We start from the raw sequence: 24,592 nt of genomic DNA, 5'->3' as shown, positions 1-24,592 counted from the left end.
CAGTCCCTGGTGTGGCAGTTTGACTACTGCCATTAGCAGAAGCAGCCTTAGTACAACAATATAAGATATAATATAGAACCATTTGGTGAAGTGCCTCAGCCCAAAAGAATGTGTGGTTTGTGTCAGATGGTCTAAGTAGTCGGTAGAAATAGGCACCTGCATACCTAATATTTTAAGTTTGGATGATACAAGTTAAGCTTACTTTATACTACCTCAGTGAACACATGCCGTCTTGTATATTGAAAACAACAGTGGTTTACTCCATTTGTAAAGTATTCTTCTAGACATAAGAAGCCCTAAAACAATTTAATGGCATTAATGAAATAGAGGACAAACTCCACCTGCTGGCGAATCTATAAAAAAAAATCCAAAAAAGTGCAATATAAATAGAGCACCATCTCCACCTACTGGCCAATTTAATACAAAACTGCAAAAAATCTGCAATATATAATGCCTGGCTTATAAATAAAATCTGATAATTTTCTATAAGTCAAATAGCAGAAAAATGAAAGGAGCTTAAAAATATGGACTGAGGTGAAGGGAAAGTTAATTCCTTGAAAGTATTATGAAGGATATTTCAGCTGAATTAGCCAAGGTAGGTATTAGACATACTAGGACAGTGGCTGTACCGCTCCAGATTGACTGATCACCACCAAACTTGGAAGATCTGTCTGTAGTCCAGTCATACAGAAGTGTATCAAATTTTGTAAGGATCGGATGAAGCATGCCTGAGATTTAGCTGTTTGAATGAAATGGGAATGGAAAGGTTGTGGCCAGCAGGTGGAGTCAGCGCTCCATTTTAGAAATGATATTAAATGCTTTCTGACCTTCTCATTTGTAAATGAAGTCTGATAATGTTGTATAAGGCAAATTGGTGAAAAATGAAAGGAACTTAAAAATATGCACTAAGTTGTAAGGAAAGGTAAAAATTCTTTGAAGGATTTATGAGAAAGAAGGACATTTCAGCTGAATTTGCTAAGGTGGGCCTTAGACATAAATGGACAGTAGCTGTAGCGCCCCCATTTGACCGATCGGCACCAAATTTGCAGGGTCGGTCTGAGGTGCAGTGCTACATTAGTGGGTCAAATTTGGTGATGATCAGATGAAGTATTCCTCTGATTTAGCTGTTTGATTGAAATGATCATGGAAATGCTGTAGGTTCAGTGTGGCTGGTGGCTATACTGTACAGGCAAGTGAAGTTATCTTTATAAATTATACATATGGGCAGTGTCCTGATTTTTCTACTACCAGATTGACCTACTTAGGCTGGACATTGCAGTAGTTACAGTAATATGTTATTAATTAAGTTCTTAAATATGACAAGGGAATGCAAATGACTATCATGAGACATTGCATATTTCTTGACTTGACATGACTCACAGAACTTGCAGGGCAAAAGATTTTAACCAGTAATATGTCACTGGATCAAAAATGAGATAAATGTAAGTTGAGCTGATTTTGCAGTTTATAAAGTGATGTTATATTGCTGTAGCACCCCCGTTTGACTGATCGGCACCAAATTTGGAGGGCCCTTCTCCAGTAATATCCTACATTATATATTTAAGTTTGATGATGATTGGTTGAGGCAGGCCTGAGATATAGCTGTCTGATTGAAATGGGTGTGGCACCACTATGGTTTGGGTGTGGCTGGTGGCCATACCTCATAGAAAGTTTATGATTTTTTTAATAATTTTATATAGGGACTGTCTCCTGATTTAAATGATACCAGATTTGTGTAGGTTTGGTGAAAATCCTAGGAGGATAAGAAAAAGTACTGTTTTAAGACTTTTACAAAATTGGTAAAAATGGCAAGAGATATGATGAAGTTCTTTATACCATTAAATTTGTCATGAGCTAGTGGATAGCTTAAGCAACAATTGTCAATTTTATAATTAACAGTTCAGGAGAAATAGGCAGAAATGTGCTGTAGCGCCCCCATATGGCAGACTGACATGTCCTTCACAGGGTGGGCTCAGGGTCAGAATACAAATGTATAACCTAAATTTGGTTTGGATTGCTCATTGTTTAGCTGGTCAAATGGCTGCTTGATTTTGATTGGCTAATGGTGGCCAGGATTTTACAACTAATGACTGCCATTTTACTTCTCTGACCTCAGGCTTGTACATAGTACATATCTGCCAAATTTCAATTAGATTGGTTAAGGCAGTCAGGAGATATTGCCAGTTATTAGTTGTAGCGCCCCCTATTGACGAAATGTGGGCCGCATTGTATGTTGACCACATAATAGAGCAGGGAGGTTGGATTGTAAGTTTGGTTCAGGTAGGCTAAGGTATGGAGAAGTTATAGCATTCAGACTGAAATAGGCCAAATTTAGGTGGGATTTGGGCATGGCTAGTGGCCATAAAATAGACAAATGTGACTTTCTTGAATCTATTTTGATCAGCTAAGTGGACTGATCGGTTTGACACCTCATTTGTCTGATTTGGTCCAATATTGTAGGACTTGAAGGCAGAAGTCAGTTTCACAAATTATGCAAATTAGCAAAAAATCTAAGTAGGCGGAGCTTCATAGTCCAAATGGCCCAAATGGCTGCTTCATTTTGATTGGCTGATGATGACCAAGATTTTATGATCAATGACTGCTATGATATATGTCTGATCTCAGAATTGGTTGTAGTACATATCTGCCAAATTTCAATTAGATTGGTCAATGCAGTCAGGAGATATTGGCAGTTTTTAGTTGTAGCGCCCCCTATTGATGAAATGGGGCCAGCGTTATATATGGTCCCCAGTATGGCGCTGGGAGGTAGGAATTCAAATTTGGTTAAGATCGGCTAAAGCAGGGCCAAGTTATAGCAGTCAGACTGAAACTGGCCAAATTTAGGTGGAGTTTGGGCGTAGCTAGTGGCCATAAAATAGACAAATGTCAGACTTACTTTAATATATATTGATCAGCTCAGTGCACTGATCGGTTTGACACCTCATTTGTCTGATTTGGTCCAGTAGTGTAGGACTTGAAGGCAGAAGTCAGTTTCACAAATTATGCAAATTAGCAAAAAATCTAAGTAGACAGAGCTTCATAGTCCAAATGGCACGTTGGTAGAGCAAAGCTGTCTGTATCAGAAGAAAAAAAAATTTAAATTGTAGCACTAATAGGACAGGAGATATGGACTGAAACGCGTTGGGGGGCGCTAGAGCGCCCCCATCTGGCTGACAGGCCTGGGTCAGAGAATCTGAGTAGCGGGTAGGAATTGACATCATATTACCAAGTTTGGATGGTCTAGCTCTTACGGTTTAGGCTGTACATTCAGTTTTAGGGCGCGAAAAATAATAATAATAATAATAATAATAATAATAAGATAACTGCAAGCAGTGACAATCGGGTCCAAAGCTAATGGAAAGAAGCAATGAAGAGGAAAGAAGTGAATGGCATAAAATTAGAAGTTCACTAATTATTTGTAAATGAAGTACAGACTGTAATTGATGAGCAATGCATTTAAATAGTCAGAAAATATGAAATGCTACTATGAGATGATAGCTAACATTTAAACATTATTGTGGAAGTGTTTATCAAGGTATGATAAAGGAAAATGGTAGATGAGAAACGGAAGGGAAATGTGGTGACTAGCTGTTGGAGAAAGATTGCAATTGCTGCAGTGTACACAGGCTGAAGTAACATTGAAGTTTGATAGATTTCTAAAAGTCAAACGGCAGGAATTTATAAGCAGATTAAAAATATGGACTTTGAAGAAGGGAAAGGTGAATAATATTTAAATGTTTATATATACAATAAGAAGATGTCAGCTGCATTAACCAAGGTTGGTCTTAGACATATTAAGACAGTGGCTAAATTGGAAATGAAGTACGGACTGTAACTGATGGCCAATGCATTTAAATAGTCAGAAAGTAGGAAATGCTTCTATGATAAGATAATACCTGACATTTTGAACATTGACTTTGATATGTTGATTAAGGTACGATAAAGGGAATATGGTAGATGAGAAACAGATGGGACATGTGGTGACTAGCTGTTGGAAGAAATTGCAATTGTTGCACTGTACACAGCCTGAAGTATCTCTGAACTTTGATACATTTCTAAAAGTGAAATGAAATGAAAATGTCAATAATCTTTGAAGGTTTGATGAAAAATAAAGAAATTTCAGCTGCATTAACTATGAGTATATTTTGACAGTGGCAGAAGCGCCCCCGTTTAACCGAATGTCACCAAAGTTAGATGGTCTATTCATAGTCCAGTGCTAAAGAAGTGAGTCAAATTTTGTGAGAATTCGATGAAGTATGAATGAGGTTTAGCAGACTTAATGAATACGGTATGGAAATAGTGAGGCCAGCAGGTGGAGTTAGCGCTACATTTGATAATTGGTAGTATGCAGTCCCTGGTGTGGCAGTTTGACTACTGCCATTAGCAGAAGTAGCCTTAGTACAACAATATAAGATACAATATGTAACCATTTGCTGAAGTGCCTCAGCCCAAAAGAATTTGTTTTTTGTGTCAGATGGTCTAAGTAGACGGTAGAAATAGGCACCTGCATAACTAATATTTTAAGTCTAGATCATACAAGTTAAGCTTACTTTACAGTACCTCAGTGAACACATGCCGTCTTGTATATTAAAAAAAACAACAGTGGCTTACTGCATTTGTAAAGTATTCTTCTAGACATGAGAAGCCCTGAAAGAATTTAATGCCATTAATGAAATACAGGACGAACTCCACCTGCTGGCTAATGTATAAAAAAAAATCCAAAAAACTGCAATATAAATAGAGCACCATCTCCACCTACTGGCCAATTTAATACAAAAAAGTGAAAAATCTGCAAATATACTGCCTGGCTTATAAATAAAATCTGATAATTTTCTATGTCAAATAGCAGAAAAATGAAAGGAGCTTAAAAATATGGACTGAGGTGAAGGGAAAGTTAATTCCTTGAAAGTATTATGAAGGATATTTCAGCTGAATTAGCCAAGGTAGTTATTAGACATACTAGGACAGTGGTTGTATGGCTCCCATTTGACTGATCGCCACCAAACTTGGAAGATCTGTCTGTAGTCCAGTCAGACAGAAGTGAGTCAAATTTTGTAAGGATTGGATGAAGCATGCCTGAGATTTAGCTGTTTGAATGAAATGGGAATGGAAATGGTGTGGCCAGCAGGTGGAGTCAGCGCTCCATTTTAGAAATGATATTAAATGCTTTCTGACCTTCTCATTTGTAAATGAAGTCTGATAATGTTGTATAAGGCAAATTGGTGAAAAATGAAAGGAAATTAAAAATATGGACTCAGCTGAAGGGAAAGGTAACAATTATTTGAAGGTTTCATGAGGAATAAGGACATTTCAGCTGAATCTGCTAAGGTGGGTCTTACACATATATGGACAGTGGCTGTCACGCCCCCATTTGACCGATCAGCACCAAATTTGGACGGTCTGTCTGAGGTGCAGTGGTACATTAGTGGGTCAAATTTGGTGATGATCAGATGAAGTATTCCTCTGATTTAGCTGTTTGATTGAAATGATCATGGAAATGCTGTAGGTTCAGTGTGGCTGGTGGCTATACTGTACAGGCAAGTGAAGTTATCTTTATAAATTATACATATGGGCAGTGTCCTGATTTTTATACTACCAGATTGACCTACTTAGGATGGACATTGCAGTAGTTACAGTAATATGTTATTTATTAAGTTTTTAAATATGACAAGGGAATGCAAATGACTATCATGGGACATTGCATATTTCTTGATTTGACATGACTCACAGAACTTGCAGGGCAAAAGATTTTAACCAGTAATATGTCACTGGATCAAAAATGAGATAAATGTAAGTTGAGCTGATTTTGCAGTTTATACAGTGATGTTATATTGCTGTAGCACCCCCGTTTGACTGATCGGCACCAAATTTGGAGGGCCCTTCTCCAGTAATATCCTACATTATATATTTAAGTTTGATGATGATTGGTTGAGGCAGGCCTGAGATATAGCTGTCTGATTGAAATGGGTGTGGCACCACTATGGTTTGGGTGTGGCTGGTGGCCATACCTCATGGAAAGTTTATGATTTTTTTAATAATTTTATATAGGGACTGTCTCCTGATTTAAATGATACCAGATTTGTGTAGGTTTGGTGAAAATCCTAGGAGGATAAGAAAAAAGTACTGTTTTAAGACTTTTACAAAATAGGCAAAAATGGCAAGAGATATGATGAAGTTCTTTATACGATTAAATTTGTCATGAGCTAGTGGATAGCTTAAGCAACAATTGTCAATTTTATAATTAACAGTTCAGGAGAAATAGGCAGAAATGTGCTGTAGCGCCCCCATATGGCAGATTGACATGTCCTTTACAGGGTGGGCTCAGGGTCACAATACAAATGTATAACCAAAATTTGGTTTGGATTGCTCATTGTTTAGCTGGTCAAATGGCTGCTTGATTTTGATTGGCTAATGGTGGCCAGGATTTTACAACTAATGACTGCCATTTTACTTCTCTGACCTCAGGCTTGTACATAGTACATATCTGCCAAATTTCAATTAGATTGGTTAAGGCATTCAGGAGATATTGGCAGTTATTAGTTGTAGCGCCCCCTATTGACGAAATGTGGGCCGCATTGTATGTTGACCCCATGATAGAGCAGGGAGGTTGGATTGTAAGTTTGGTTCAGGTAGGCTAAGGTATGGAGAAGTTATAGCATTCAGACTGAAATAGGCCAAATTTAGGTGGGATTTGGGCATGGGTAGTGGCCATAAAATAGACAAATGTCAGACTTTCTTGAATCTATTTTGATCAGCTAAGTGGACTGATCGGTTTGACACCTCATTTGTCTGATTTGGTCCAATATTGTAGGACTTGAAGGCAGAAGTCAGTTTCACAAATTATGCAAATTAGCAAAAAATCTAAGTAGGCGGAGCTTCATAGTCCAAATAGCAAGTTGGTAGAGCAAAGCTGTCTGTATCAGCAGAAAAAATAATTTCAATTATAGGACTAATAGGACAGGAGCTATAGATTGAAACGCGTTGGGGGGCGCTAGAGCGCCCCCATCTGGCTGACAGGCCTGGGTCAGAGAATCTGAGTAGCGGGTAGGAATTGACATCATATTACCAATTTTGGTTGGTCTAGCACTTACGGTTTAGGCTGTGCATTCAGTTTTAGGGCGCGAAAAATAATAATAATAATAATAATAAAAGAGAAAAATCCTAAGAAAAACAATAATGGTCCATAAGGACTTCGTCCTTTGGACCCTTAAATAATAATAATAATAATAATAATAATAAAAGAGAAAAATCCTAAGAAAAACAATAAGGTTCCATAAGCATTTCATGCTTTGGACCCTTAATAAAGATAACTGCAAGCAGTGACAATCGGGTCCAAAGCAAATGGACAGAAGCAATTAATAATAATGAAGTGAATGGCATAAAATTAAAAGTTTACTAATTATTGTAAATTAAGTATACAATGTAATTGATGAGCAATGCATTTAAATAGTCAGAAAATAGGAAATGATAGTATGAGATGATGACACGTAACATTTTTAACATTACCGTACAAATGTTTATCAAGGTACGATAAAGGGAAAAAGGTAGATGAGAAACAGAAGGGAAATGTGGTGACTAGCTGTTGGAGAAATATTGCAATTGCTGCAATGTACACAGGCTGAAGTAACATTGAAGTTTGATAGATTTCCAAAACTTAAATGGCAGAAATATATAAGCAGATTAAAAATATGGACTTAGATGAAGGGAAAGGTGATTAATATTTAAATGTTTAAATAAACAATAAGGAGATGTCAGCTGCATTAACCAAGGTTGATGTTAGACATATTAGGACAGTGGCTCAATTGGAAATGAAGTACAGACTGTAACTGATGGCCAATGCATTTAAATAGTCAGAGAAAGTAGGAAATGCTATGATAAGATGATACCTGACATTTTGAACATTGACTTTGATATGTTGATTAAGGTACGATAAAGGGAAGAGGGTAGATGAGAAACAGAAGGGACATGTGGTGACTAGCTGTTGGAAGAAATTGCAATTGTTGCACTGTACACAGCCTGAAGTATCTCTGAACTTTGATACATTTCTAAAAGTGAAATGAAATGAAAATGTCAATAATCTTTGCAGGTTTGATGAAAAATAAAGAAATTTCTGCTGCATTAACTATGAGTATATTTTGACAGTGGCAGAAGCGCCCCCATTTAACCGAATGTCACCAAAGTTAGATGGTCTATTCATAGTCCAGTGCTACAGAAGTGAGTCATATTTTGTGAGAATTCGATGAAGTATGAATGAGGTTTAGCAGACTTAATGAATTCGGTATGGAAATAGTGAGGCCAGCAGGTGGAGTTAGCGCTACATTTGATAATTGGTAGTATGCAGTCCCTGGTGTGGCAGTTTGACTACTGCCATTAGCAGAAGCAGCCTTAGTACAACAATATAAGATACAATATATAACCATTTGCTGAAGTGCCTCAGCCCAAAAGAATTTGTTTTTTGTGTCAGATGGTCTAAGTAGACGGTAGAAATAGGCACCTGCATACCTAATATTTTAAGTCTAGATCATACAAGTTAAGCTTACTTTATAGTACCTCAGTGAACACATGCTGTCTTGTATATTAAAAAACAACAACAGTGGCTTACTGCATTTGTAAAGTATTCTTCTAGACATAAGAAGCCCTGAAAGAATTTAATGCCATTAAGGAAATACAGGACGAACACCACCTGCTGGCTAATGTATAAAAAAAATAAAAAAAACTGCAATATAAATAGAGCACCATCTCCACCTACTGGCCAATCCAATACAAAAAAGCCAAAAATCTGCAATATATACTGCCTGGCTTATAAATAAAATCTGATAATTTTCTATAAGTCAAATAGCATAAAAATGAAAGGAGCTTAAAAATATGGACTGAGGTGAAGGGAAAGTTAATTCCTTGAAAGTATTATGAAGGATATTTCAGCTGAATTAGCCAAGGTAGGTATTAAACATAATAGGACAGTGGCTGTACCGCTCCAGATTGACTGATCGCCACCAAACTTGGAAGATTTGTCTGTAGTCCAGTCATACAGAAGTGAATCAAATTTTGTAAGGATCAGATGAAGCATGCCTGAGATGTAGCTGTTTGAATGAAATGGGAATGGAAATGTGGCCAGCAGGTGGAGTCAGCGCTCCATTTTAGAAATGATATTAAATGCTTTCTGACCTTCTCATTTGTAAATGAAGTCTGATAATGTTGTATAAGGCAAATTGGTGAAAAATGAAAGGAACTTAAAAATATGGACTAAGGTGTAGGGAAAGGTAAAAATTATTTGAAGGATTTATGAGAAAGAAGGACATTTCAGCTGAATTTGCTAAAGTGGGTCTTAGACATATATGGACATTAGCTGTAGCGCCCCCATTTGACCGATCGGCACCAAATTTGGAGGGTCTGTCTGAGGTGCAGTGGTACATTAATGGGTCAAATTTGGTGATGATCAGATAAAGTATGCCTTAGATTTAGCTGTTTGATTGAAATGAGCATTTAAATGTTGCAGGTTAGGTGTAGCTGGTGGCCATAGCATACAGGTAGGTCAAGTTATTTTTATAAATTATCCATAAAGGCCATGTCCTGATTGATCTACTACCAGAATGACGTACTTCGGCTGGATATTGTAGTAGTTATAGCAATATGTAATTTTTTAAGTTATTAAATATCACAAGGGAATGGAAATGACTATCATTAGGCATTGCATATATCTTGATTTGGAATGACACACAGAACTTGCAGGACAAATGATTTTTATCAGTAATATGTGACTGGAACAGAAATAAGAACAATGTAAATTGAACTGATTTTCCAGGTTTATACAGACATGTTATATTGCTGTAGCGCCCCCGTTTGACCGATCGGCACAAAATTTGGAGGGCCCTTTCCGAGTAATGTCCTACATTATATATTTAAGTTTGGTGATGATTGGTTGAGGCACGCCTAAGATATAGCTGTCTGATTGAATTGGCCATGGCACCTATATGGTTTGGGTGTGGCTGGTGGCCGATCCTCATTGAAAGTTTAGGTTTTTTTTGATAATTATATATAAAGACTGTCTCCTGATTTAAATGATACCATATTTGTGTAGGTTTGGTGAAAATCCTAGGAGGCTAACGAAATGTCTTGTTTTCAGACCAATATGAATTATGCAAAAATGCTAAGGTGCAGAAGCAAGTTATACATGTTGTTTGATTTGGCATGTCGTACTGAATTGAACTGGCAGTAAATGTTGATTGTAGGCTTCACCATTCTCGAGAAATTGGCAGAAACGCAAAAGTTGTCACTGTAGCGCCCCCATCTGGCCGAGTGAGGTGTCCTTTACAGGGTAGGCAGAGGGTGAGAGCACAAATGTATCACCAAAATTTGATTTAGATAGGTCATTGATAAGCCTGTCAAATGGCTGCTTGATATTGATTGGACGATGGCGGCCACTCTTTAAGGATGAATTACTGCCATTGTATGTGAATGACCACAGGCTGTGTCCTAGTACATATCTGCCAAATTTCAGTTAGATTGGCCAAGGCAGTCAGGAGATACTGCCAGTTTTTAGTTGTAGCGCCCCCTATTGACGAAATGCGGCCCGCCTTGGACTGTGTCCCCAGGATGGTGTTGCGAGGTAGCATTTCAAATTTGGTCAAGGTAGGCCAAGGAATAGCCAAGTTATAGCCGTCAGACCAAAATGGGCGAAATTTGGCCATTGTTTGGGCGTGGCTAATGGCCGTAGGATATAAAAATGTCTGAATTTTGTTGATGATTCTTGATCAGCTCAGAGTTCTGATTCGTTTGACACCAAATTTGTCTGATTTGGTAGAACAAGCTAGGACTTGAAAGGAAAAGTAGGATTTGCAAATTATGCAAATTAGCAAAAAATCTAAGTAGGCGGAGCTTCATAGTCCAAATGGCAAGTTGGTAGGGCTTTGCTGTCTGTATATGTAGAACAAAGAATTTCGATTGTAGGACTAACAGGACAGGAGATATCGACCGAAACGCGTTGGGGGGCGCTAGAGCGCCCCCATCTGGCTGACAGGACTGGGTCAGAGAATCTGAGTAGCGGGTAGGAATTGACATCATCTTACCAAGTTTGGTTGGTCTAGCTCTTACGGTTTAGGCTGTACATTCAGTTTTAGGGCAGGAAAAAAATAATAATAATAATCCTAAGAAAAACAATAATGGTCCATAAGCATTTCATGCTTTGGACCCTTAACTAGAAACTGCAGGCAGTTACGAAAGGGTCCAAAGCGCAGGACGATCGGACTGGTCGGACAGTAGAGGAATAACGGCAGTGAACCGGCGGCCAGGGTAGTAGAAAGTCAGACAGAATTAGACTGCCATAACAGGATAGGAGATGTAGGACAGAGCTGGACGGTCTCAGTAGTTGGCAGACATTAGGATGGAGATGCTTTTAGTGCAGGTGTAACAGGCCAGTCAACATCAGAGAGTACACTGTGCACATCAGGATACCTAGCTGAAATACAAAAATACTAAGCTGGGTTCGAACCGGCGATCCTCTGATTACAGGCACACAGGATTAGCACACTGAGCCACCCGCTGCTGTGGGTAAGACGACTGAGATCAGTAGACACCTTCTGGTAACTCGTTTTAGCTCAATGAGCCTAGGTGGGTCTTAGATGTATATAGACAGTGGCGTAGCGCTCCCGATTGACCGATCGACACGAAATCTCTGGGGTACAGTCCTACATCAGTGAGCCAATTGTTGTAATGATTGGCTGAAGCATCCCTGAGATATAGCTGTCTGATTGAAATGGGCAAGACATCAGTACAGTCAGGGTGTGGCTGGAGGCTGTATCTTACCGAAAGTTTAAGTTTTTTCTGTAAATCTTTAAAAGGACTGTCTCCTGATTTGAATGACACCCGATTTATGGATGTTAGGTGAATATCCTAGGAGGTTAACAAAAAACCTGTTTTCAAAACATCTATAAATCATGCAAGAAGGCAAAGATGTAAAACCAAGATCTATATGCAGGTTGATTCATCAGGACATAGTGAATTGGCCTGGCAATAAATTTCAACTGTAGGCTTGACAGGTCTGGAGATATAGGCAGAAATGCAAATCGGGGTGCTGTAGCGCCCCCATCTGACTGACTGGGATGGGTCAGTGGGACTGAGTAGTGGGTAGGAATAGCAATATTGTTGCCAAATTTGGTCAGTCTAGGACTTACGGTTTAGGCTGGGCATTCAGTTTTAGGGAAGAAAAATAATTATTGTTTAACCGTCTGAAGTAGTGCCTGAGCACGTCTAAATTAACAATAATATAAGCTTCATTCATCATCGTGGGGAAAACGCCTTCACGTCTCCCCAGCTCACTTCATGGAGGGTATGCTGTGCACATCGGGCTGCCTAGCTCGAGTACCCGCCGAAGCTGGGTTCGAACCTGCGACCCTCTGATTACAAGCATACAAGTTTAGCCCACTGAGCCACCCGTTGCTGTGGTTAAAGCAAGTGAGATCGGTAGACACCTTCCTACCTGATCTGGTAACTCATTTGAGCTGAATTGGCCTAGGTTGGTCTTAGTAATATATAAACAGTGGCCGTAGCCACTGTTTACACGGTAGGCTGAGGGTCAGAGGACAAATGTACCAGCTAAATTTGATTTGGATTGGTCATCATTAAGCAAGTCAAATTGCTGCTTGATTTTGATTGGCCAATGGCGGCCACTGTTTCAGGACTCATGACTGTCATTGTAGGTGACTGACCTCAGGCTGGGACCTAGTACATATCTGCCAAATTCCAGTTGGATTGGCCAAGGCAGTCAGGAGATATTGGCAGTTTTTAGTCATAGCGCCCCCTATGGACGAAATGCGGCCCCCCTTGGACCGTGTTCCCAGAATGATGTCCGGAGGTAGAATTTCAAATTTGGTCGATGTAGGTCAAGGCAAGGGCAAGTCATAGCTGTTAGACCAAAATGGGCCAAATTTGGGAATTCTTTGGGCGTGGCTAATGGCCGTACAATACACAAAATGTCTCAATTTTTTTAGAAATTCTTGATGAGCTCACAGTTCTGATTCGTTTGACACCTCATTTGTCTGATTTGGTAGGACAAGCTAGGACTTTAAGAGATAAGTAGTATTTGCAAAATATGCAAATTAGCAAAAAATCTAAGTAGGCGGAGCTTCATGGTCCCATTGACTTTTTGGTAGGGCATGGCTGTCTGTATCAGCAGAAAAAAGAATTTTGGTTGTAGGACAAACAGGACAGGAGATATTGACTGAAACGTGTTGGGGGGCGCTACGGCGCCCCCCTCTGGCTGAGTCGGACGGGTCGGACAACCTGAGTAGTGGGTAGAAATACCAATCATCCTACCAAATTTGGTCGGCCTAGGACTTACGGTTTAGGCTGGGCATTCAGTTTTAGGGAAGAAAAATAATAAAAACTAGAAACTGCAGGCAGTTACGAAAGGGTCCAAAGTGCAGGACGATCGGACTGGTCGGACAGTAGAGGAATAACGGCAGTGAACCGGCGGCCAGGGTAGTAGAAAGTCAGACAGAATTAGACTGCCATAACAGGATAGGAGATGTAGGACAGAGCTGGACGGTCTCAGTAGTAGGCAGACATTATGATGGAGATGCTTTTAGTGCAGGTGTAACAGGCCAGTCAACATCAGAGAGTACACTGTGCACATCAGGATACCTAGCTGAAATACAAAAATACTAAGCTGGGTTCGAACCTGCGATCCTCTGATTACAGGCACACAGGATTAGCACACTGAGCCATCCGCTGCTGTGGGTACGATGACTGAGATCAGTAGACACCTTCTGGTAACTCGTTTTAGCTCAATGAGCCTAGGTGGGTCTTAGATGTATATAGACAGTGGCGTAGCGCTCCCGATTGACCGATCGACACGAAGTTTGGAGGGTCTCTCTGTGGTTCAGTCCTACATCAGTGAGCCAAATTTTGTAATGATTGGCTGAAGCATCCCTGAGATATAGCTGTCTGATTGAAATGGACGTGGCACCAGTAGAGTCAGGGTGTGGCTGGTGGCCATACCTTACCAAAAGTTTCATTTTTTTCTCTAAATCTTTAAAAGGACTATCTTCTGATTTGAAGGACAACAGATGTATGTAGGTTTGTTGAAAATCAAAGGAGGTTAACAAGAAAAGCTGTTTTCAGACAAATATAATTTATGTAAAAACAGAAAGAGGGAGAACCAAGTTATATATGTTGTTAGATTAGTCATGACATAGTTAATTGTAGTCGCAATAAATTTCAACTGTAGGCTTGACAGGTCTGGAGATATAGGCAGAAATGCAAATCGGGGTGCTGTAGCGCCCCCATCTGACTGACTGGGACGGGTCAGTGGGACTGAGTAGTGGGTAGGAATAGGAATCTTGTTGCCAAATTTGGTCAGTCTAGGACTTACGGTTTAGGCTGGGCATTCAGTTTTAGGGAAGAAAAATAATTATTGTTCAACCCTCTGGAGTAGTGCCTGAGCACGTCTAAATTAACAATAATATAAGCTTCGTTGATCATTGTGGGGAAAACGCCTTCACGTATCCCCAGCTCACTTCACGGAGGGTATGCTGTGCACATCGGGCTGCCTAGCTCGAGTACCCACCTAAGCTGGGTTCGAACCTGCGACCCTCTGATTACAAGCATACAAGTTTAGCCCACTGAGCCACCCGCTGCTGTTGGTAAAACTGGAGAGATCGCTGGACACCTTCTTACCTGATCTGGTAACTCATTTTACCTCAATGAGCCTAGGTGGGTCTTAGATGTATATAGACAGTGGCGTAGCGCTCCCGATTGACCGATCGACACGAAATTTGGAGGGTCTCTCTGAGGTACAGTCCTACATCAGTGAGCCAAATTTTGTAATGATTGGCTGAAGCATTCCTGAGATATAGCTGTCTGATTGAAATGGGCAAGACAACAGTACAGTCAGGGTGTGGCTGGTGGCTGTATCTTACCGAAAGTTTAAGTTTTTTCTCTAAATCTTTAAAAGGACTGTCTCCTGGTTTGAATGACAACAGATTTATGTATGTTGGGCGACAATCGGAGGAGGTTAACAAAATTACCTGTTTTCAAACAACTATAAATCATGCAAAAAGGCAAAGATGGAGAACCAAGTTCTATATGCAGTTGAAATTCGTCATGACATAGTGAATTGGACTGGCAATAAATTTCAACTGTTGGCTTGACAGGTCTGTAGATATAGGCAGAAATGCAAATCGGGGTGCTGTAGCGCCCCCATCTGACTGACTGGGACGGGTCAGTGGGACTGAGTAGTGGGTAGGAATAGGAATCTTGTTGCCAAATTTGGTTAGTCTAGGACTTACGGTTTAGGCTGGGCATTCAGTTTTAGGGAAGAAAAATAATTATTGTTCAACCCTCTGATGTAGTGCCTGAGCATGTCTAACTTAACAATAATATAAGCTTCATTGATCATCGCGGGGAAAACGCCTTCACGTCTCCCCAGCTCACTTCACGGAGAGTATGCTGTGCACATCGGGCTGCTTAGCTCGAGTACCCACCTAAGCTGGGTTCGAACCTGCGACCCTCTGATTACAAGCATACAAGTTTAGCCCACTGAGCCACCCGTTGCTGTGGTTAAAGCAGGTGAGATCGGTAGACACCTTCCTACCTGATCTGGTAACTCATTTGAGCTGAATTGGCCTAGGTTGGTCTTAGTAATATAAAAACAGTGGCCATAGCCACTGTTTACAGGGTAGGCTGAGGGTCAGAGGACAAATGTACCAGCTAAATTTGATTTAGATTGGTCATCATTAAGCCAGTCAAATTGCTGCTTGATTTTGATTGGCCGATGGCGGCCACTGTTTCAGGACTCATGACTGCCATTGTATGTGACTGACCTCAGGCTGCGTCCTAGTACATACCTTCCAAATTTCAGTTGGATTGGCCGAGGCAGTCAGAAGATATTGGCAGTTTTTAGTTGTAGCGCCCCCTATGGACGAAATGCGGCCCGCCTTGCACCGTGCCCCCAAAATGGTGTAGGGAGGTAGGATTTCAAATTTGGTCAAGGTAGGCCAAGGCACGGCCAAGTTATAGTAGTCAGACCACAATGTGCCAAATTTAGATACTGTTTGGGCTAGGCTAATGGCCGTAGGACATAGAAATGTCTGAAATTTGTGGATGATTCTTGATCAGCTCAGAGTTCTGATTCGTTTGACACCTCATTTATCTGATTTGGTAGGACAAGCTAGGACTGTAAGAAAAAAGTATGATTTGCAAAATATGCAAATTAGCAAAAAATCTAAGTAGGCGGAGCTTCATGGTCCCATTGACTTTTTGGTAGGGCATGGCTGTCTGTATCAGCAGAAAAAAGAATTTCGGTTGTAGGACAAACAGGACAGGAGATATCGACGGAAACATGTTGGGGGGCGCTACGGCGCCCCCCATTGGCTGAGTCGGATGGGTCGGACAACCTGAGTAGTGGGTAGGAATTCCAATCATCCTACCAAATTTGGTCGGCCTAGGACTTACGGTTTAGGCTGGGCATTCAGTTTTAGGGAAGAAAAATAATAAAAATAAAAATAAAAAAAATAATAATAATCCTAACAAAAACAATAAGGTTCCATAGCACTACGTGCTTTGGACCCTTAATAAAAAAATAATAATAATCCTAACAAAAACAATAAGGTTCCATAGCACTACGTGCTTTGGACCCTTAATAAAAGAGAAAAATCCTAAGAAAAACAATAATGGTCCATAAGGACTTCGTCCTTTGGACCCTTAATTAAATAAGCATGGAAATGCTGTAGATTCAATGTGGCTGGTGGCCATACTGTACAGGCAGGTGAAGTTATCTTTATAAATTATACATAAGGGCAGTGTCCTGATTGATCTACTACCAGAATGACCTACTTGGGCTGGACATTGCAGTAGTGATAGTAATATGTTACTTATTAAGTTTATAAATATGACAAGGGAATGCAAATGACTATCATGCGACATTGCATATATCTTGATTTGGCATGAATCACTGAAATTGCTGGACAAATGATTTTAACCAGTAATATGTCACTGGATCAACAATTAGATAAATGTAAGATGAACTGATTTTGCGGGTTTACACAGACATGTTATGTTGCTGTAGCGCCCCTGTTTGACCGATCGGCACAAAATTTGGAGGGCCCTTCCGCAGTAATGTCTTACATTATAGATTTAAGTTTGGTGATGATTTGGTGAGACATGCCTGAGATATAGCTGTCTGATTGAAATGGGCGAGGCACCAGCACAGTCAGGGTGTCCCTGGTGGCCATACCTTACCGAAAGTTTATGTTTTTTCTCTAAGTCTTTAAAAGGACTGTCTCCTGATTAGAATGACACCAGACTTATGTAGATTGGCCGAAAATCATAGGAGGATAATGAAAAAGCCTGTTTTTAGAAAAATACAAAATTGTGCAATAATGCGAAGATGCATATAATAGCTCTATATGTTGTTTGATTTGGCATGACATAGTGGATTACAATGGCAAAAAATTTCAACTGTAGGCATGACAGTTCTGAAGATATAGGCAGAAATGTAAATTAGGGCACTGTAGCGCCCCCATGTGGCCGAGTGAGGTGTCCTTTGCATGGTGGGCTGCGGGTCGGAGGACAAATATAGCACCCAAATTTGGTCTAGATTGGTCATTGATAAGCCTGTCAAATGGCTGCTTGATTTTGATTGGCTGATGGCGGCCACTCTTTAAGGAATAATGACTGCCATTTTATGTGGCTGATGTAAGGCTGGGCCCTAGAACATATCTGCCAAATTTCAGTAAGATTGGCAAAGGCAGTCAGGAGATATTGCCAGTTTTTAATTGTAGCGCCCCCTATGGGCGAAATGCGGCCCGCCTCGGACCGTGTCCCCAGAATGGTGTAGGGAGGTAGCATTTCAAATTTGGTCAAGGTAGGCCAAGGCACGGCCAAGTTATAGCCGTCAGACCAAAACGGGCCAAATTTGGACATTGTTTGGGCGTGGCTAATGGCCGTAGGATATAAAAATGTCTGAATTTTCTTAATGATTCTTGATCAGCTGAGAATTCTGATTCGTCTGACACCTCATTTGTCTGATTTGGTAGGACAAGCCAGGACTTGAAGGAAAAAGTAGGATTTGCAAATTATGCAAATTAGCAAAAAATCTAAGTAGGCGGAGCTTTATGGTCCCATTGACTTTTTGGTAGGGCATGGCTGTCTGTATCAGGAGAAAAAAGAATTTCGAAGGTAGGACAAACTGGACAGGAGATATCGTCCAAAACGTGTTGGGGGGCGCTACGGCGCCCCCCTCTGGCTGAGTCGGACGCGTCGGACACGCTGAGTAGTGGGTAGGAATTCCAATCATCCTACCAAATTTGGTAGGCCTAGGACTTACGGTTTAGGCTGGGCATTCAGTTTTAGGGCAGAAAAATAATAATAATAATAATAAAGATAACTGCAAGCAGTGACAATCGGGTCCAAAGCAAATGGACAGAAGCAATGAAGAGGAATGAAGTGAATGGCATAAGATTAGAAGTTCACTAATTATTGTAAATGAAGTACAGACTGTAATTGATGAGCAATGCATTTAAATAATCAGAAAATAGGAAATGCTACTATGAGATGATAACTAACATTTGAACATTACTGTAGAAATGTTTATCAAGGTACAATAAAGGGAAAAGGGTAGATGAGAAATAGAAGGGATATGTGGTGACTAGTTGTTGGAGAAATATTGCAATTGCTGCAGTGTACATAGGCTGAAGTAACATTGAAGTTTGATAGATTTCTAAAAGTTAAATGGCAGTAATATATGAGATTAAAAATATGGACTTAGATGAAGGGAAAGGTGATTAATATTTAAATGTTTAAATAAACAATAAGGAGATGTCAGCTGCATTAACCAAGGTTGGTCTTAGACATATTATGACGGTGGCTAAATTGGAAATGAAGTACAGACTGTAACGGATGGCCAATGCATTTAAATAGACAGAAAGTAGGAAAATGGTAGATGAGAAAGAACGGACATGTGGTGACTAGTTGTTGGAAAAAATTGAAATTGCTGCAGTGTACATCACTGAAGTTTGATAGATTTCTAAAAGTGAAATGGCTGGAAAATGAAAGCAATTTAATAATATGGACTGAGATGAGGGGAAAGATGATTAATTTTTAATATTTCATGAGAAATAAGCTAATTTCAGCTGCATTATCGAAGGTTGGTCTTAGACATGTTATGACATTGGCTAAATTGGAAATGAAGTACAGACTGTAACTGATGGCCAATGTTTTTAAATAGTCAGAAAAAGTAGAAAATGCTTCTATGATAAGATAATACCTGATATTTTGAACATTGACTTTGATATGTTGATTAAGGTACGATAAACGGAAGAGGGTAGATCAGAAACAGAAGGGACATGTGGTGACTAGCTGTTGGAAGAAATTGCAATTGTTGCACTGTACACAGCCTGAAGTATCTCTGAACTTTGATACATTTCTAAAAGTGAAATGAAATGAAAATGTCAATAATCTTTGAAGGTTTGATGAAAAATAAATTTCAGCTGCATTAACTATTAATACATTTTGACAGTGGCAGAAGCGCCCCCATTTAACCGAATGTCACCAAAGTTAGATGGTCTATTCATAGTCCAGTGCTACAGAAGTGAGTCAAATTTTGTGCGAATTCGATGAAGTATCAATGAGGTTTAGCAGACTTGATGAATTCGGTATGGAAATAGTGAGGCCAGCAGGTGGAGTTAGCGCTACATTTGATAATTGGTAGCATGCAGTCCCTGGTGTGGCAGTTTGACTACTGCCATTAGCAGAAGCAGCCTTAGTACAACAATATAAGATACAATATATAACCATTTGCTGAAGTGCCTCAGCCCAAAAGAATTTGTTTTTTGTGTCAGATGGTCTAAGTAGACGGTAGAAATAGGCACCTGCATACCTAATATTTTAAGTCTAGATCATACAAGTTAAGCTTACTTTATAGTACCTCAGTGAACACATGCTGTCTTGTATATTAAAAAAAACAACTGGCTTATTGCATTTGTAAAGTATTCTAGACATAAGAAGCCCTGAAAGAATTTAATGCCATTAATGAAATACAGGACGAACTACACCTGCTGGCTAATCTATAAAAAAAAATCTAAAAAACTGCAATATAAATAGAGCACCATCTCCACCTACTGGCCAATTTAATACAAAAAAGCGAAAAATCTGCAATATATACTGCCTGGCTTATAAATAAAATCTGATAATTTTCTATGAGTCAAATAGCAGAAAAATGAAAGGAGCTTAAAAATATGGACTGAGGTGAAGGGAAAGTTAATTCCTTGAAAGTATTATGAAGGATATTTCAGCTGAATTACCCAAGGTAGTGAATCAAATTTTGTAAGGATCGGATGAAGCATGCCTGAGATTTAGCTGTTTGAATGAAATGGGAATGGAAATGGTGTGGCCAGCAGGTGGAGTCAGCGCTCCATTTTAGAAATGATATTAAATGCTTTCTGACCTTCTCATTTGTAAATGAAGTCTGATAATGTTGTATAAGGCAAATTGGTGAAAAATGAAAGGAAATTAAAAATATGGACTCAGCTGAAGGGAAAGGTAACAATTATTTGAAGGTTTCATGAGGAATAAGGACATTTCAGCTGAATCTGCTAAGGTGGGTCTTACACATATATGGACAGTGGCTGTCACGCCCCCATTTGACCGATCAGCACCAAATTTGGACGGTCTGTCTGAGGTGCAGTGGTACATTAGTGGGTCAAATTTGGTGATGATCAGATGAAGTATTCCTCTGATTTAGCTGTTTGATTGAAATGATCATGGAAATGCTGTAGGTTCAGTGTGGCTGGTGGCTATACTGTACAGGCAAGTGAAGTTATCTTTATAAATTATACATATGGGCAGTGTCCTGATTTTTATACTACCAGATTGACCTACTTAGGATGGACATTGCAGTAGTTACAGTAATATGTTATTTATTAAGTTTTTAAATATGACAAGGGAATGCAAATGACTATCATGGGACATTGCATATTTCTTGATTTGACATGACTCACAGAACTTGCAGGGCAAAAGATTTTAACCAGTAATATGTCACTGGATCAAAAATGAGATAAATGTAAGTTGAGCTGATTTTGCAGTTTATACAGTGATGTTATATTGCTGTAGCACCCCCGTTTGACTGATCGGCACCAAATTTGGAGGGCCCTTCTCCAGTAATATCCTACATTATATATTTAAGTTTGATGATGATTGGTTGAGGCAGGCCTGAGATATAGCTGTCTGATTGAAATGGGTGTGGCACCACTATGGTTTGGGTGTGGCTGGTGGCCATACCTCATGGAAAGTTTATGATTTTTTTAATAATTTTATATAGGGACTGTCTCCTGATTTAAATGATACCAGATTTGTGTAGGTTTGGTGAAAATCCTAGGAGGATAAGAAAAAAGTACTGTTTTAAGACTTTTACAAAATAGGCAAAAATGGCAAGAGATATGATGAAGTTCTTTATACGATTAAATTTGTCATGAGCTAGTGGATAGCTTAAGCAACAATTGTCAATTTTATAATTAACAGTTCAGGAGAAATAGGCAGAAATGTGCTGTAGCGCCCCCATATGGCAGATTGACATGTCCTTTACAGGGTGGGCTCAGGGTCACAATACAAATGTATAACCAAAATTTGGTTTGGATTGCTCATTGTTTAGCTGGTCAAATGGCTGCTTGATTTTGATTGGCTAATGGTGGCCAGGATTTTACAACTAATGACTGCCATTTTACTTCTCTGACCTCAGGCTTGTACATAGTACATATCTGCCAAATTTCAATTAGATTGGTTAAGGCATTCAGGAGATATTGGCAGTTATTAGTTGTAGCGCCCCCTATTGACGAAATGTGGGCCGCATTGTATGTTGACCCCATGATAGAGCAGGGAGGTTGGATTGTAAGTTTGGTTCAGGTAGGCTAAGGTATGGAGAAGTTATAGCATTCAGACTGAAATAGGCCAAATTTAGGTGGGATTTGGGCATGGGTAGTGGCCATAAAATAGACAAATGTCAGACTTTCTTGAATCTATTTTGATCAGCTAAGTGGACTGATCGGTTTGACACCTCATTTGTCTGATTTGGTCCAATATTGTAGGACTTGAAGGCAGAAGTCAGTTTCACAAATTATGCAAATTAGCAAAAAATCTAAGTAGGCGGAGCTTCATAGTCCAAATAGCAAGTTGGTAGAGCAAAGCTGTCTGTATCAGCAGAAAAAATAATTTCAATTATAGGACTAATAGGACAGGAGCTATGGATTGAAACGCGTTGGGGGGCGCTAGAGCGCCCCCATCTGGCTGACAGGCCTGGGTCAGAGAATCTGAGTAGCGGGTAGGAATTGACATCATATTACCAATTTTGGTTGGTCTAGCACTTACGGTTTAGGCTGTGCATTCAGTTTTAGGGCGCGAAAAATAATAATAATAATAATAATAAAAGAGAAAAATCCTAAGAAAAACAATAATGGTCCATAAGGACTTCGTCCTTTGGACCCTTAATAATAAAAAGAAAAACCGTAAGAAAAACAATAATGGTCCATAAGCATTTCATGCTTTGGACCCTTAATAACTAGAAACTGCAAGCAGTTACTAAAGGGTCCAAAGCATAGGACAATCGGACTGGTAGGACAGTAGAGGAATAAGGGCAGAGATCTGGCGGCCATGGTAGTAGAAAGTCAGACAGAATTAGTCAGCCATAACAGGATGCAGAATCAGCATAGGTCTAATGAGATATGACTATATATGTTACTGGACTTGTCACGACAGTGAATTTGACTGGCAATAAAATTTAAGTGTAGGACAAGTACGACAGGAGATATAGACCAAAATGTGTTGTGGGGCGCAACGGCGCCCCCCTCTGACTGACTGATATGGGTCGGATAGGCTGAGTAATGGGTAGCAATAGGAATCTTACTGCCAAATTTGGTCAGCCTAGGACTTACGGTTTAGGCTGGGCATTCAGTTTTAGGGAAGAAAAATAATTATAATCGAACCCTCTGGAGGAGTGCCTAAGCCCATCTTAATGGCTGGTTTAATAACAAAAATAGAAGCTTCATTGACCGTCATGGGGAAAATGCCGATATGTCTCCCCAGCTTGCTTTACGGAGAGCATGCTGTGCACATCGGGCTGCCTAGCTCAAGTACCCACCGAAGCTGGGTTCGAACCGGCGACCCTCTGATTACAAGCACACAAGATTAGCCCACTGAGCCACGCGCTGCTGAGGTAAGATGGGTGAGATCGGTAGACACCTTCCGAACTGATCTGGTAACTCAGTTTAGCTGAATTAGCCTAGGTTGGTCTAGACATATATAAACAGTGGCCGCAGCGCTCCCGTTTGACCGATTGACACAAAAATCGGAGGGTCTCTCTGGGTTACAGCCGTACAATAGGACCACAAATTTGGTAATGATTGGTTGAAGCATGCCTGAGATATAGCTTTCTGATTGAAATGGACGTGGCACCAGTATGGTCTTGGTGTGGCTTTTGGCCGTACCTTACCGAAAGTTTAAGTTTTATTCTCTAAATCTTTAAAACGACTGTCTCCTGATTTGAAAGACAACAGATTTAAGTAGGTTGGGCGAAAATCCAACGAGGGTAACAAAATGTCCTTTTTTCAGACAAATATAAATCATGCAAAAACACAAAGATGGAGAACCAAGTTATATATATTACTGGATTTGGCACAACAAAGTGAATTGAACTTGAAATAAAATTTAAGTGTAGGACAAGTAGGACAAGAGATATCGACCAAAACGTGTTGTGGGGCGCAACGGCGCCCCCCTCTGACTAATTGCGATGAGTCGGAGGGGCTGAGTAGTGGGTAGCAATAGGCATCTTACTGCCAAATTTGGTCAGCCTAGGACTTATGGTTTAGGCTGGGCATTAAGTTTTAGGGAAGAAAAAAATTTATAATCGAACCCTTTTGGAAGAGTGCCTGAGCCTGTCTGAATGGCTGGTTAAATAAAAATTTTATTTTATTTTTTTTCCCTCATGTGGAAAACACCTTTACGTCTCCGAAGCTTGCTTTACGGAGTGCATGCTGCGCAGATTAGGCTGCCTAGCTCAAGTACCCACCGAAGCTGGGTTCGAACCGGCGACCCTCTGATTACAAGCAGGCAAGTTTAGCCCACTGAGCCACCCGCTGCTGTTGGTAAAATGGGTGAGGATCGCTGGACACCTTCCTACCTGACCTGGTAACTCATTTTAGCTGAATTAGCCTAGGTTGGTCATAGACATATATAACCAGTGGCTGTAGCGCTCCCGTTTGACCGATCGACACGAAATTTGGAGGGTCTGTCTGGGTTACAGGCCTACATTAGTGAGATAAATTTGGTAATGATTGGCTGAAGCATGCCTGAGGTATAGCTGTCTGATTGAAATGGACATGGCACCAGTATGGTCATGGTTTGGCTATTGAACGTACCTTACTGAAAGTTTAAGATTTTTTGCCAAAATCTTTAAAAGGACTGTCTCCTGATTTGAATGACACCAGATTTATGTAGGTGTAGCAAAAATCAAAGTAGGCTAATGAAAAAGCTTGTTTTCAGACAAATATAAATCATGCAAATACATAACAATGTATAACCAAGTTACATATGTGGATGGGTTTGGCAT

This window comes from Paramormyrops kingsleyae, chromosome 1 (assembly GCF_048594095.1).
Source record: "Paramormyrops kingsleyae isolate MSU_618 chromosome 1, PKINGS_0.4, whole genome shotgun sequence".
Lineage (NCBI taxonomy): Eukaryota > Metazoa > Chordata > Actinopteri > Osteoglossiformes > Mormyridae > Paramormyrops > Paramormyrops kingsleyae.
This window is presented reverse-complemented; position numbering follows the sequence as displayed.